The following is a 13,621-nucleotide window of genomic DNA, read 5'->3' as shown; positions in this document are numbered from 1 at the left end:
ACATCCAGAGAGTCCAGACTACTGTAGCACGTCCCCCCGCGGAGAAGCGCAGACTCAACGATACGCTCAAACGTCGAGCTGAAGCCGTCCTTGTTGTCCACCGTGTTCTTCTCCCTCTCGCCCTCCCCCTCTTCCTCATCTTCCTCTTCCTCCCTCTCTATGGCCACAACGTGCTCCACGATGCGTTCAAACACAGAGCTGAAACTGTCCTGGTTACCTCTCCCATCTCCATCCCCCTCCTCCTCCTCCTCCTCCTCCTCCTCCTCCTCCTCCTCTTCCTCCACCTCTGTGTCCGCCAGCTCTACGGAACACTCGAAGGTGGAGCTGAACGTGTCCAGGTGTTCCTGGATGACCTCTACTAAGCCGCATCCTTCTACCTCATCTTCATCCTCTTCATCATCCTCCTCCTCATGCCCTTCGATTCCGTTCTCAGGTCCTATCCCGTTCTCCAGCCTGTATGGAGAACATGGAGTATCATCAGAATACAACTTTTATAAAACAGCTACATATTAAACTACACACTCACCCTCCGCATTAACACACTCATCTCAGTCTGTTGACAGATGTTCTATAAATGATCTGACCTATACATTCACTCATAACCACACTAGTCAAGGTCTGCTCATATCTGTTGTACTGACCTGACTATGTCCAGAGACTGCGGTGGGTCTGGTAAGTCCTGGTCCTCTTCCTGGTTCTCAGGTGGTGGTGTTAACTCCTCCTCCTCTTCCTCTCCTTCCTCCTCCTCCTCCTCCTCCTCACAGCTGGGCTTGCAGGCTGGTTCTGCCTCATCTGTGGCCTCTGTGTTCATGTTATCCCCCTCCTTCTCTACCTCCTCCACTCTCTCTAGTTCTCCATCTGTCTGACCATTCTCTGAATCTATCCTCTCATCCCCCAGCCCATCTTCTTCATCACTTGTCTCTGCCATACTCTCTCTCTCTTCATGCACCTCTCCTTCTCCCTGCATCACTTGTTCCACTCCCTCACCTACCTCATCACCCTCTCTCTTTCCACTTTCCCCACCTTCTCTTTCTCCGTGTACTTCCCCTTCTACCGTAACACTTCCCTCCCCTTCCTCCTCATTGGTCCCCTCTATCCCCTCCACCTTCACCTCCAGACCTAGCCCCTCCAGCCCTTGGTCTGTGGCTGACTCCTCTGAAGGGTGAGCTGGGGTCACCCCCTGGATGTCTGGGGGTGTAGTGGGTTCAGTCTGGCGTGGTCCCTGCCCCTCCTGGGTCATGGTGCCTGGTTGTGGGGGGGGGTCGTCTGGGGCCAGGGGGGAGGCAGTGAGCTCTGGATCCAGGACCAGGGAGGATAGACCGTCTTGGGGAGAGAGACAGAGGGGGAGAAAGGAAGCACAGGTGAAAAAGAGAGACAGAAGGGAGGGGGGATGGGAGGGAGGGGTGGGTTGCTGTCTGATACAGTTCATTTCATTATTCTTAGCCTTAATTGTAATATAGAGGTCACCTTGGACAGAATCCCCCCTGTACTTGTGTGGGTGTGTGTGTGTGTGTGTGTGTGTGTGTGTGTGTGTGTGTGTGTAGGTGGGTGGGTGGGTGGGTGTGTACATGCTTGCCTGAGTGTCTATGCGTGTGTCTAGAACACTATGTCCTCTAAACCAGATGAGTCCAGAAGAAACAGAAAAAGAGGCCAGAAGAAGGAGCGCGAAAGAGAGAGAGTGAAGGAAGATCATTTTAAAGCCCCATGCAGATCCATGTCAAAAGGATCCCTCTTACAGAGTCATATTTTATCCAGAGCAGCAGGCCTTTAATCCACACAGCTGCTCCGCTATCTCACATCACATATAACATTACATCTCACATCACATTACATCACACATCACATTACATTTCACATCACATTACATCTCACATCACATTACATCTCACATCAAATCTCACATCACATTACATCTCACATCACATTACATCTCACATCACATTACATCTCACATCTCACATCACATTACATCTCACATCAAATCTCACATCACATTACATCTCACATCACATTCATCTCACATCACATTACATCACACATCTCACATCACAGCTCACATCACATTACATCTCACATCACTCATTCACTGCTTTATTTCTCCTCTTTTCACAGCTGAATGGCCATCACAAACCACCCAAGTTAAGTGCCCTGCTCTGGGGTCCAGATGCTTTAAACCGGGGCTTTAAACCTGCAACCTTCTGGACATCAGGCACTGGTTCCTATTGGAATATCAGCTGGAGATTGGGCAGCGAGTCTCACTCTTCATTGGTCTGGGTTGTGTTTCATTGGGCTGATAGTATCACCAGCATACGATAATGTAGGAAATGTATTATTGGACTGTAATAATGTGATTTTGGACTTTTATTTTGGCAGTCAGTGTACCTGTTATTGTTAAGTGTTAACGCAATTGGTTACTGTACATAGAACAAGGCTTTTGGAATAAAGTACTCTTCCTGAAATGATAGTAGATTTTGGAGGAGCCGCCATTCCATCTTCCCATTTATTGTTTTTAATAAAGACGAAGTCTCTGTGCGCAGACGTCACATTGTCTGCTGATTCATCAGCATTAAAACTTCAGGCTAGGGTCTATTTTTATCAATTTCCGCCTGACCTACGTGCCAAAGTAAACTGCCTGTTGCTCAGGCCCTGAAGCCAGGATATGCATATAATTGGTACCATTGTAAAGAAAACACATTGTAGAAATGTTCAAATAATGTAGGAGACCATAACACAATAGATATGCTAGGAGGAAATCCAAAGAAAAACCAACTGGATTTTTTTTTTTGAGAGCCCATGCTCTTCCAATGGAATGTATAGGGAAAAAATTAAATATAGCTCCCAGTATGCAATTCCGATGGCTTCCACTGGGTGTCAGTAATCTTTGTTCAAGGTTTCAGGCTTGTTTCTTCCAAAACTAGGAAGAATAATGAGTTTTATTACAGGGACTCAAACTTGGAAATCAGTGTATGCGCGCATCTGCTAATATCGCTTTCCTATTGAACATACTTATTTCCGTATGAAATATTATAGTTTAATTACATATTAGGGTATCTGAGGATTAACTAGAAACATATTTTGCCTTGTTTTAACAAAGTTTAACGGTAGCTTTTCGGATTCCTTTGTCTGCATGTTGAACTAGTGGATTACTCAAATCGATGGTGCCGACTAAACTGACTGTTTGGGATATAAAGAAGGATTTTATCTAACAAAACGACACTACGTGTTGTAGCTGGGACCCGTTGGATGACAAATCAGAGGACGATTTTCAAAAAGTAAGTGAATATTTCATCGCTATTTGTGAATTTATGAAACCTGTGCCGGTGGAAAAAATATTTTAATATGGGCGCCGTCCTCAAACAATCACATGACATGCTTTCGCTGTAAAGCCTACTGTAAATCGGTCAGTGCAGTTAGATTAACAAGAATTTAAGCTTTTAACCGATATAAGACACTTGTATGGACCTAAATGTTTAATATCCATCATTTCCATGATTATTTATTTGAATTGGGCGCCCTCCAGTTTCACCGGAAGTTGTCCCGCTAGCGGGACCCCTAGCCTTAATTAATAGACCGGGGGATCACCTACGGCTTACATTAGTAGGTGTAAGCAGATTTCAGGTACGTGTTGGAGCCGGTTGTGATTTGATTGCACCAGGCTGAACCTCCCAACCCTATGGACCAGGCTGAACCCCCCAACCATATGGACCAGGCTGAACCCCTCAACCCTATGGACCAGGCTGAACCTCCCAACCCTATGGACCAGGCTGAACCTCCCAACCCTATGGACCAGGCTGAACCTCCCAACCCTATGGACCAGGCTGAACCTCCCAACCCTATGGACCAGGCTGAACCTCCCAACCCTATGGACCAGGCTGAACCTCCCAACCCTATGGACCAGGCTGAACCCCTCAAACCTATGGACCAGGCTGAACCCCCCAACCCTATGGACCAGGCTGAACCTCCCAACCCTATGGACCAGGCTGAACCCCCCCAACCCTATGGACCAGGCTGAACCTCCCAACCCTATGGACCAGGCTGAACCTCCCAACCCTATGGACCAGGCTGAACCCCCCAACCCTATGGACCAGGCTGAACCCCTCAACCCTATGGACCAGGCTGAACCTCCCAACCCTATGGACCAGGCTGAACCCCCCCAACCCTATGGACCAGGCTGAACCTCCCAACCCTATGGACCAGGCTGAACCTCCCAACCCTATGGACCAGGCTGAACCTCCCAACCCTATGGACCAGGCTGAACCCCCCAACCCTATGGACCAGGCTGAACCTCCCAACCCTATGGACCAGGCTGAAGTAAAGAGGAGACTAACATTAAAGGACATCATGATTGCCACATAAAGGACATACACACGAGTGACATGCCTAGTCACACACATTTATGTAGATAGTATTATGTTATCACACACATCACCACACTCAAATGCAGACAACTAAAAGATCCAAACACATGGATGGATAGACATCAACATACAATGAAACACTTATGTAATCTCTTTCTCACACACACACACACGCACGCACGCGCACACAAACACACACAAACACACGCACACGCACAGGAAAACAGCTATGTAGAGCAGCACTAAGAGTCCAAACAGGAAAACAGCTATATAGAGCAGCACTAAGAGTCCCACTGCTGAGGAGCTGGCAGATGTGCACCTGTACCCAATGCCCATACTCCACACCACATTGTCATGCACTGGGTTTGTGTGTGCGTGTGTGCATGTGTGTGTGTGTGCATGTGTGTGTGTGTGTGTGTGTGTGTGTGTGTGTGTGTGTGTGTGTGTGTGCTGTAGCTTGATTGGCCGATACCCGCTAATTATCAAAATCCAGAAAGGAGACGTTAAATTCTACAACCACCTAAAAGCAAGTGTTTTTCCACACCTTCCACAACAAAGCCATCACCTACAGAGAACTGAACCTGGAGAAGAGCTCCCTAAGCAAGCTGGTCCTGGGGCTGTTCACAAACACAAACAGACCCCACAGAGTCCCAGGACAGAAACACAATTAGACCCAACCAAATCATGATTTAAAAAAAAGATAATTACTTGACACATTGGAAAGAATTTACAAAAAAACTGCGCAAACTCGAATGCTATTTGGCCCTAAACAGAGAGTACACAGTGGCAGAATACCTGACCACTGACTGTGACTGACCCAAAATGAAGGAACTCTTTGACTATGTACAGATTCAGTGAGCATAGCCTGGCTATTGAGAAAGGTCACCGAAGGCAGATCTGGCTCTCCAGAGAAGACAGGCTATATGCACACTGCCCACAAAATGAGCTGGAAACTGAGCTGCACTTCCTAACCTCCTGCCAAATGTATGACCATATTAGAGACACATATTGCCCTCAGATTACACAGACCCACAAAGTCTTCGAAAACAAATCCAATTTTGATAAACTCCCATATCTATTGGGTGAAATACCACAGTGCACAATCACACCAGCAAGATTTGTGACCTGTTGCCACAAGAAAAGGGCAACCAGTGAAGAACAAACACCATTGTAAACACAACCTATATTTATGATGATTTATTTTCCCTTTTGTACTTTAACTATTTGTACATCATTGCAACACTGTAAATAGACATAATATGACATTTGAAATGTCTTTATTATTTTAGAACTTTATGAGTATAATGTCTACTGTTAATTTAGTTAATAATTGTTTATTTCACATTTGTTTATTATCTATTTCACTTGCTTTAACAATGTAAACACGTTTTCCATGCCAATAAAGCCCTTAAATTGTATTTAAAAAATGGTATTGCTCTCATAGTAATTAAGGGACATTTATAAGGCATAAGAGTCCATTGTTCTGATGACAAAACCAGAATTCACTTACTGACTCCAAAGTTGCACATGCACACATGTACACACACATACGCAGAGAACACACACACACAAACGCACACACACGCAGAGAAAACACACCCACACACGCACACACACACACATCCAGTACACACACACGCACACACAAACACATACAGTACAAACACACGCACACAGAAGTTTGGTTGGTTATTTATTGATCTCTTTAAGACGAGGCTCCATTCATCTGTGAGACAACAGTGATAAGAATGATTGGTTTGTTTCATGCAGCAGAGAGAATACTATAGGAAACACTATAGCACAAAGAATTACTACTGAGACAACTACTGAGAACTACTACTGTGTGTGTGTGTGTGTGTGTGTGTGTGTGTGTGTGTGTGTGTGTGTGTGTGTGTGTGTGTGCTGTAGCTTGATTGGCCAGAAAAAAAGACGTTAAATTCTACAACCACCTAAAAGCAAGAGATTTTCCACACCTTCCACAACAAAGCCATCACCTACAGAGAACTGAACGTAGAGAAGAGTCCCCGAAGCAAGCTGGTCCCGAGGCTCTGTTCACAAACACAAACAGACCCAACAGAGCGCCAGGACAGAAACACAATTAGACACATTAACACATTGGAAAGAATTTTACAAAAAACATAGAGCAAACTCGATTGCTATTTAATAACTACCACTGAGAACTGCCACTGAGATCTACTACTGAAATCTACTACTGAAATCTACTACTGAGAACTACCACTGAGAACTTCCACTGAGAACTACTACTGAGAACTACTACTGAGAACTGCTACTGAGAACCACCACTGAGAACCACCATGGAGAACTACTACTGAAATCTACTACTGAGAACTACTACTGAGAACTACCACTGAGAACCACCATGGAGAACTACTACTGAAATCTACTACTGAGAACTGCTACTGAAATCTACTACTGAGAACTACTACTGAAATCTACTACTGAGAACTACTACTGAAATCTACTACTGAGAACTACTACTGAAATCTACTACTGAGAACTGCTACTGAGATCTACTACTGAGAACCACCATGGAGAACTACTACTGAAATGTACTACTGAGAACCACCATGGAGAACTACTACTGAAATCTACTACTGAGAACTGCTACTGAGAACCACCACTGAGAACCACCATGGAGAACTACTACTGAAATCTACTACTGAGAACTACTACTGACAACTGCTACTGAGAACCACCACTGAGAACCACCATGGAGAACTACTACTGAAATCTACTACTGAGAACTGCTACTGAGAACTACCACTGAGAACCACCATGGAGAACTACTACTGAAATCTACTACTGAGAACTGCTACTGAGAACCACCATGGAGAACTACTACTGAAATCTACTACTGAGAACTGCTACTGAGAACCGCCATGGAGAACCAGCATGGAGAACTACTACTGAAATCTACTACTGAGAACTGCTACTGAGAACCACCACTGAGAACCACCATGGAGAACTACTACTGAAATCTACTACTGAGAACTACTACTGAGAACTGCTACTGAGAACCACCACTGAGAACCACCATGGAGAACTACTACTGAAATCTACTACTGAGAACTACTACTGAGAACTGCTACTGAGAACTACCACTGAGAACCACCATGGAGAACTACTACTGAAAACCACCATGGAGAACTACTACTGAGAACCACCATGGAGAACTACTACTGAAATCTACTACTGAGAACTACCACTGAGAACCACCATGGAGAACTACTACTGAGAACCACCATGGAGAACTACTACTGAGAACCACCATGGAGAACTACTACTGAAATCTACTACTGGGAACCACCATGGAGAACTACTACTGAGAACCACCATGCAGAACTACTACTGAAATCAACTACTGAGAACTACTACTGAGAACCACCATGGAGAACTACTACTGAAATCTACTACTGAGAACTACTACTGAGAACCACCATGGAGAACTACTACTGAAATCTACTACTGAGAACTGCTACTGAGAACCACCATGGAAAACTACTACTGAAATCTACTACTGAGAACTGCTACTGAGAACCGCCATGGAGAACCACCATGGAGAACTACTACTGAAATCTACTACTGAGAACTGCTACTGAGAACCACCACTGAGAACCACCATGGAGAACTACTACTGAAATCTACAATTGAGAACTGCTACTGAGAACCACCACTGAGAACCACCATGGAGAACTACTACTGAAATCTACTACTGAGAACTACTACTGAAATCTACTACTGAGAACTACTACTGAAATCTACTACTGAGAACTACTACTGAAATCTACTACTGAGAACTGCTACTGAGATCTACTACTGAGAACCACCATGGAGAACTACTACTGAAATCTACTACTGAGAACCACCATGGAGAACTACTACTGAAATCTACTACTGAGAACTGCTACTGAGAACCACCACTGAGAACCACCATGGAGAACTACTACTGAAATCTACTACTGAGAACTACTACTGAGAACTGCTACTGAGAACCACCACTGAGAACCACCATGGAGAACTACTACTGAAATCTACTACTGAGAACTACTACTGAGAACTGCTACTGAGAACTACCACTGAGAACCACCATGGAGAACTACTACTGAAAACCACCATGGAGAACTACTACTGAGAACCACCATGGAGAACTACTACTGAAATCTACTACTGAGAACTACCACTGAGAACCACCATGGAGAACTACTACTGAGAACCACCATGGAGAACTACTACTGAGAACCACCATGGAGAACTACTACTGAAATCTACTACTGAGAACCACCATGGAGAACTACTACTGAGAACCACCATGCAGAACTACTACTGAAATCAACTACTGAGAACTACTACTGAGAACCACCATGGAGAACTACTACTGAAATCTACTACTGAGAACTGCTACTGAGAACCACCATGGAGAACTACTACTGAAATCTACTACTGAGAACTGCTACTGAGAACCGCCATGGAGAACCACCATGGAGAACTACTACTGAAATCTACTACTGAGAACTGCTACTGAGAACCACCACTGAGAACCACCATGGAGAACTACTACTGAAATCTACAACTGAGAACTGCTACTGAGAACCACCACTGAGAACCACCATGGAGAACTACTACTGAAATCTACTACTGAGAACTACTACTGAGAACTGCTACTGAGAACTACACTGAGAACTGCTACTGAGAACTACCACTGAGAACCACCATGGAGAACTACTACTGAAATCTACTACTGAGAACTACTACTGAGAACTGCTACTGAGAACTACCACTGAGAACCACCATAGAGAACTACTACTGAGAACCACCATGGAGAACTACTACTGAGAACCACCATGGAGAACTACTACTGAGAACTACTACTGAGAACTGCTACTGAGAACCACCACTGAGAACCACCATGGAGAACTACTACTGAGAACCACCATGGAGAACTACTACTGAAATCTACTACTGAGAACTACTACTGAGAACTGCTACTGAGAACTACCACTGAGAACCACCATAGAGAACTACTACTGAGAACCACCATGGAGAACTACTACTGAGAACCACCATGGAGAACTACTACTGAAATCTACTACTGAGAACCACCATGGAGAACTACTACTGAAATCTACTACTGAGAACTACTACTGAGAACTGCTACTGAGAACCACCACTGAGAACCACCATGGAGAACTACTACTGAAATCTACTACTGAGAACTACTACTGAGAACTGCTACTGAGAACTACCACTGAGAACCACCATGGAGAACTACTACTGAGAACCACCATGGAGAACTACTACTGAGAACCACCATGGAGAACTACTACTGAAATCTACTACTGAGAACCACCATGGAGAACTACTACTGAAATCTACTACTGAGAACCACCATGGAGAACTACTACTGAAATCTACTACTGAGAACTGCTACTGAGAACCACCACTGAGAACCACCATGGAGAACTACTACTGAAATCTACTACTGAGAACTACTACTGAGAACTGCTACTGAGAACTACCACTGAGAACCACCATGGAGAACTACTACTGAGAACTGCTACTGAGAACTACCACTGAGAACCACCATGGAGAACTACTACTGAGAACCACCATGGAGAACTACTACTGAGAACGATTGCTGAGCTCTACTACTGAAATCTACTAATGAGAACTGCTACTGAGAACTGCTACTGAGAAACACCATGGAGAACTACTACTGAGAACTGCTACTGAGAACTACTACTGAGAACTACTACTGAGAACCACCATGCAGAACTACTACTGAAATCTACTACTGAGAACTACCACTGAGAACCACCATGGAGAACTACTACTGAGAACCACCATGGAGAACTACTACTGAGAACCACCATGGAGAACTACTACTGAAATCTACTACTGGGAACCACCATGGAGAACTACTACTGAGAACCACCATGCAGAACTACTATGAAATCAACTACTGAGAACTGAGAACCACCATGGAGAACTACTACTGAAATCTACTACTGAGAACTACTACTGAGAACCACCATGGAGAACTACTACTGAAATCTACTACTGAGAACTGCTACTGAGAACCACCATGGAAAACTACTACTGAAATCTACTACTGAGAACTGCTACTGAGAACCACCACTGAGAACCACCATGGAGAACTACTACTGAAATCTACAATTGAGAACTGCTACTGAGAACCACCACTGAGAACCACCATGGAGAACTACTACTGAAATCTACTACTGAGAACTACTACTGAAATCTACTACTGAGAACTACTACTGAGAACCACTACTGAGAACTACTACTGAAATCTACTACTGAGAACTGCTACTGAGATCTACTACTGAGAACCACCATGGAGAACTACTACTGAAATCTACTACTGAGAACCACCATGGAGAACTACTACTGAAATCTACTACTGAGAACTACTGAGAACCACCACTGAGATGGAGAACTACTACTGAAATCTACTACTGAGAACTACTACTGAGAACTGCTACTGAGAACCACCACTGAGAACCACCATGGAGAACTACTACTGACTGAGAACTACTACTGAGAACTGCTACTGAGAACTACCACTGAGAACCACCATGGAGAACTACTACTGAAAACCACCATGGAGAACTACTACTGAGAACCACCATGGAGAACTACTACTGAAATCTACTACTGAGAACTACCACTGAGAACCACCATGGAGAACTACTACTGAGAACCACCATGGAGAACTACTACTGAGAACCACCATGGAGAACTACTACTGAAATCTACTACTGAGAACCACCATGGAGAACTACTACTGAGAACCACCATGCAGAACTACTACTGAAATCAACTACTGAGAACTACTACTGAGAACCACCATGGAGAACTACTACTGAAATCTACTACTGAGAACTGCTACTGAGAACCACCATGGAGAACTACTACTGAAATCTACTACTGAGAACTGCTACTGAGAACCGCCATGGAGAACCACCATGGAGAACTACTACTGAAATCTACTACTGAGAACTGCTACTGAGAACCACCACTGAGAACCACCATGGAGAACTACTACTGAAATCTACAACTGAGAACTGCTACTGAGAACCACCACTGAGAACCACCATGGAGAACTACTACTGAAATCTACTACTGAGAACTACTACTGAGAACTGCTACTGAGAACTACACTGAGAACTGCTACTGAGAACTACCACTGAGAACCACCATGGAGAACTACTACTGAAATCTACTACTGAGAACTACTACTGAGAACTGCTACTGAGAACTACCACTGAGAACCACCATAGAGAACTACTACTGAGAACCACCATGGAGAACTACTACTGAGAACCACCATGGAGAACTACTACTGAAATCTACTACTGAGAACTACTACTGAGAACTGCTACTGAGAACTACCACTGAGAACCACCATAGAGAACTACTACTGAGAACCACCATGGAGAACTACTACTGAGAACCACCATGGAGAACTACTACTGAAATCTACTACTGAGAACCACCATGGAGAACTACTACTGAAATCTACTACTGAGAACTACTACTGAGAACTGCTACTGAGAACCACCACTGAGAACCACCATGGAGAACTACTACTGAAATCTACTACTGAGAACTACTACTGAGAACTGCTACTGAGAACTACCACTGAGAACCACCATGGAGAACTACTACTGAGAACCACCATGGAGAACTACTACTGAGAACCACCATGGAGAACTACTACTGAAATATACTACTGAGAACCACCATGGAGAACTACTACTGAAATCTACTACTGAGAACCACCATGGAGAACTACTACTGAGAACTGCTACTGAGAACTACCACTGAGAACCACCATGGAGAACTACTACTGAGAACTGCTACTGAGAACTACCACTGAGAACCACCATGGAGAACTACTACTGAGAACCACCATGGAGAACTACTACTGAGAACGATTGCTGAGCTCTACTACTGAAATCTACTAATGAGAACTGCTACTGAGAACTGCTACTGAGAAACACCATGGAGAACTACTACTGAGAACTACTACTGAGAACTACTACTGAGAACCACCATGCAGAACTACTACTGAAATCAACTACTGAGAACTACTACTGAGAACCACCATGGAGAACTACTACTGAAATCTACTACTGAGAACTACTACTGAGAACCACCATGGAGAACTACTACTGAAATCTACTACTGAGAACTGCTACTGAGAACCACCATGGAGAACTACTACTGAAATCTACTACTGAGAACTGCTACTGAGAACACCATGGAGAACCACCATGGAGAACTACTACTGAAATCTACTACTGAGAACTGCTACTGAGAACCACCACTGAGAACCACCATGGAGAACTACTACTGAAATCTACTACTGAGAACCACCATGGAGAACTACTACTGAAATCTACTACTGAGAACCACCATGGAGAACTACTACTGAGAACTGCTACTGAGAACTACCACTGAGAACCACCATGGAGAACTACTACTGAGAACTGCTACTGAGAACTACCACTGAGAACCACCATGGAGAACTACTACTGAGAACCACCATGGAGAACTACTACTGAGAACGATTGCTGAGCTCTACTACTGAAATCTACTAATGAGAACTGCTACTGAGAACTGCTACTGAGAAACACCATGGAGAACTACTACTGAGAACCACCATGCAGAACTACTACTGAAATCAACTACTGAGAACTACTACTGAGAACCACCATGGAGAACTACTACTGAAATCTACTACTGAGAACTACTACTGAGAACCACCATGGAGAACTACTACTGAAATCTACTACTGAGAACTGCTACTGAGAACCACCATGGAGAACTACTACTGAAATCTACTACTGAGAACTGCTACTGAGAACCGCCATGGAGAACCACCATGGAGAACTACTACTGAAATCTACTACTGAGAACTGCTACTGAGAACCACCACTGAGAACCACCATGGAGAACTACTACTGAAATCTACTACTGAGAACTACTACTGAGAACTGCTACTGAGAACCACCACTGAGAACCACCATGGAGAACTACTACTGAAATCTACTACTGAGAACTACTACTGAGAACTGCTACTGAGAACTACCACTGAGAACCACCATAGAGAACTACTACTGAGAACCACCATGGAGAACTACTACTGAGAACCACCATGGAGAACTACTACTGAAATCTACTACTGAGAACCACCATGGAGAACTACTACTGAAATC

The sequence above is a fragment of the Oncorhynchus nerka genome, linkage group LG6 (assembly GCF_034236695.1).
Source record: "Oncorhynchus nerka isolate Pitt River linkage group LG6, Oner_Uvic_2.0, whole genome shotgun sequence".
Lineage (NCBI taxonomy): Eukaryota > Metazoa > Chordata > Actinopteri > Salmoniformes > Salmonidae > Oncorhynchus > Oncorhynchus nerka.
Note: the sequence above shows the minus strand (reverse complement) of the source record.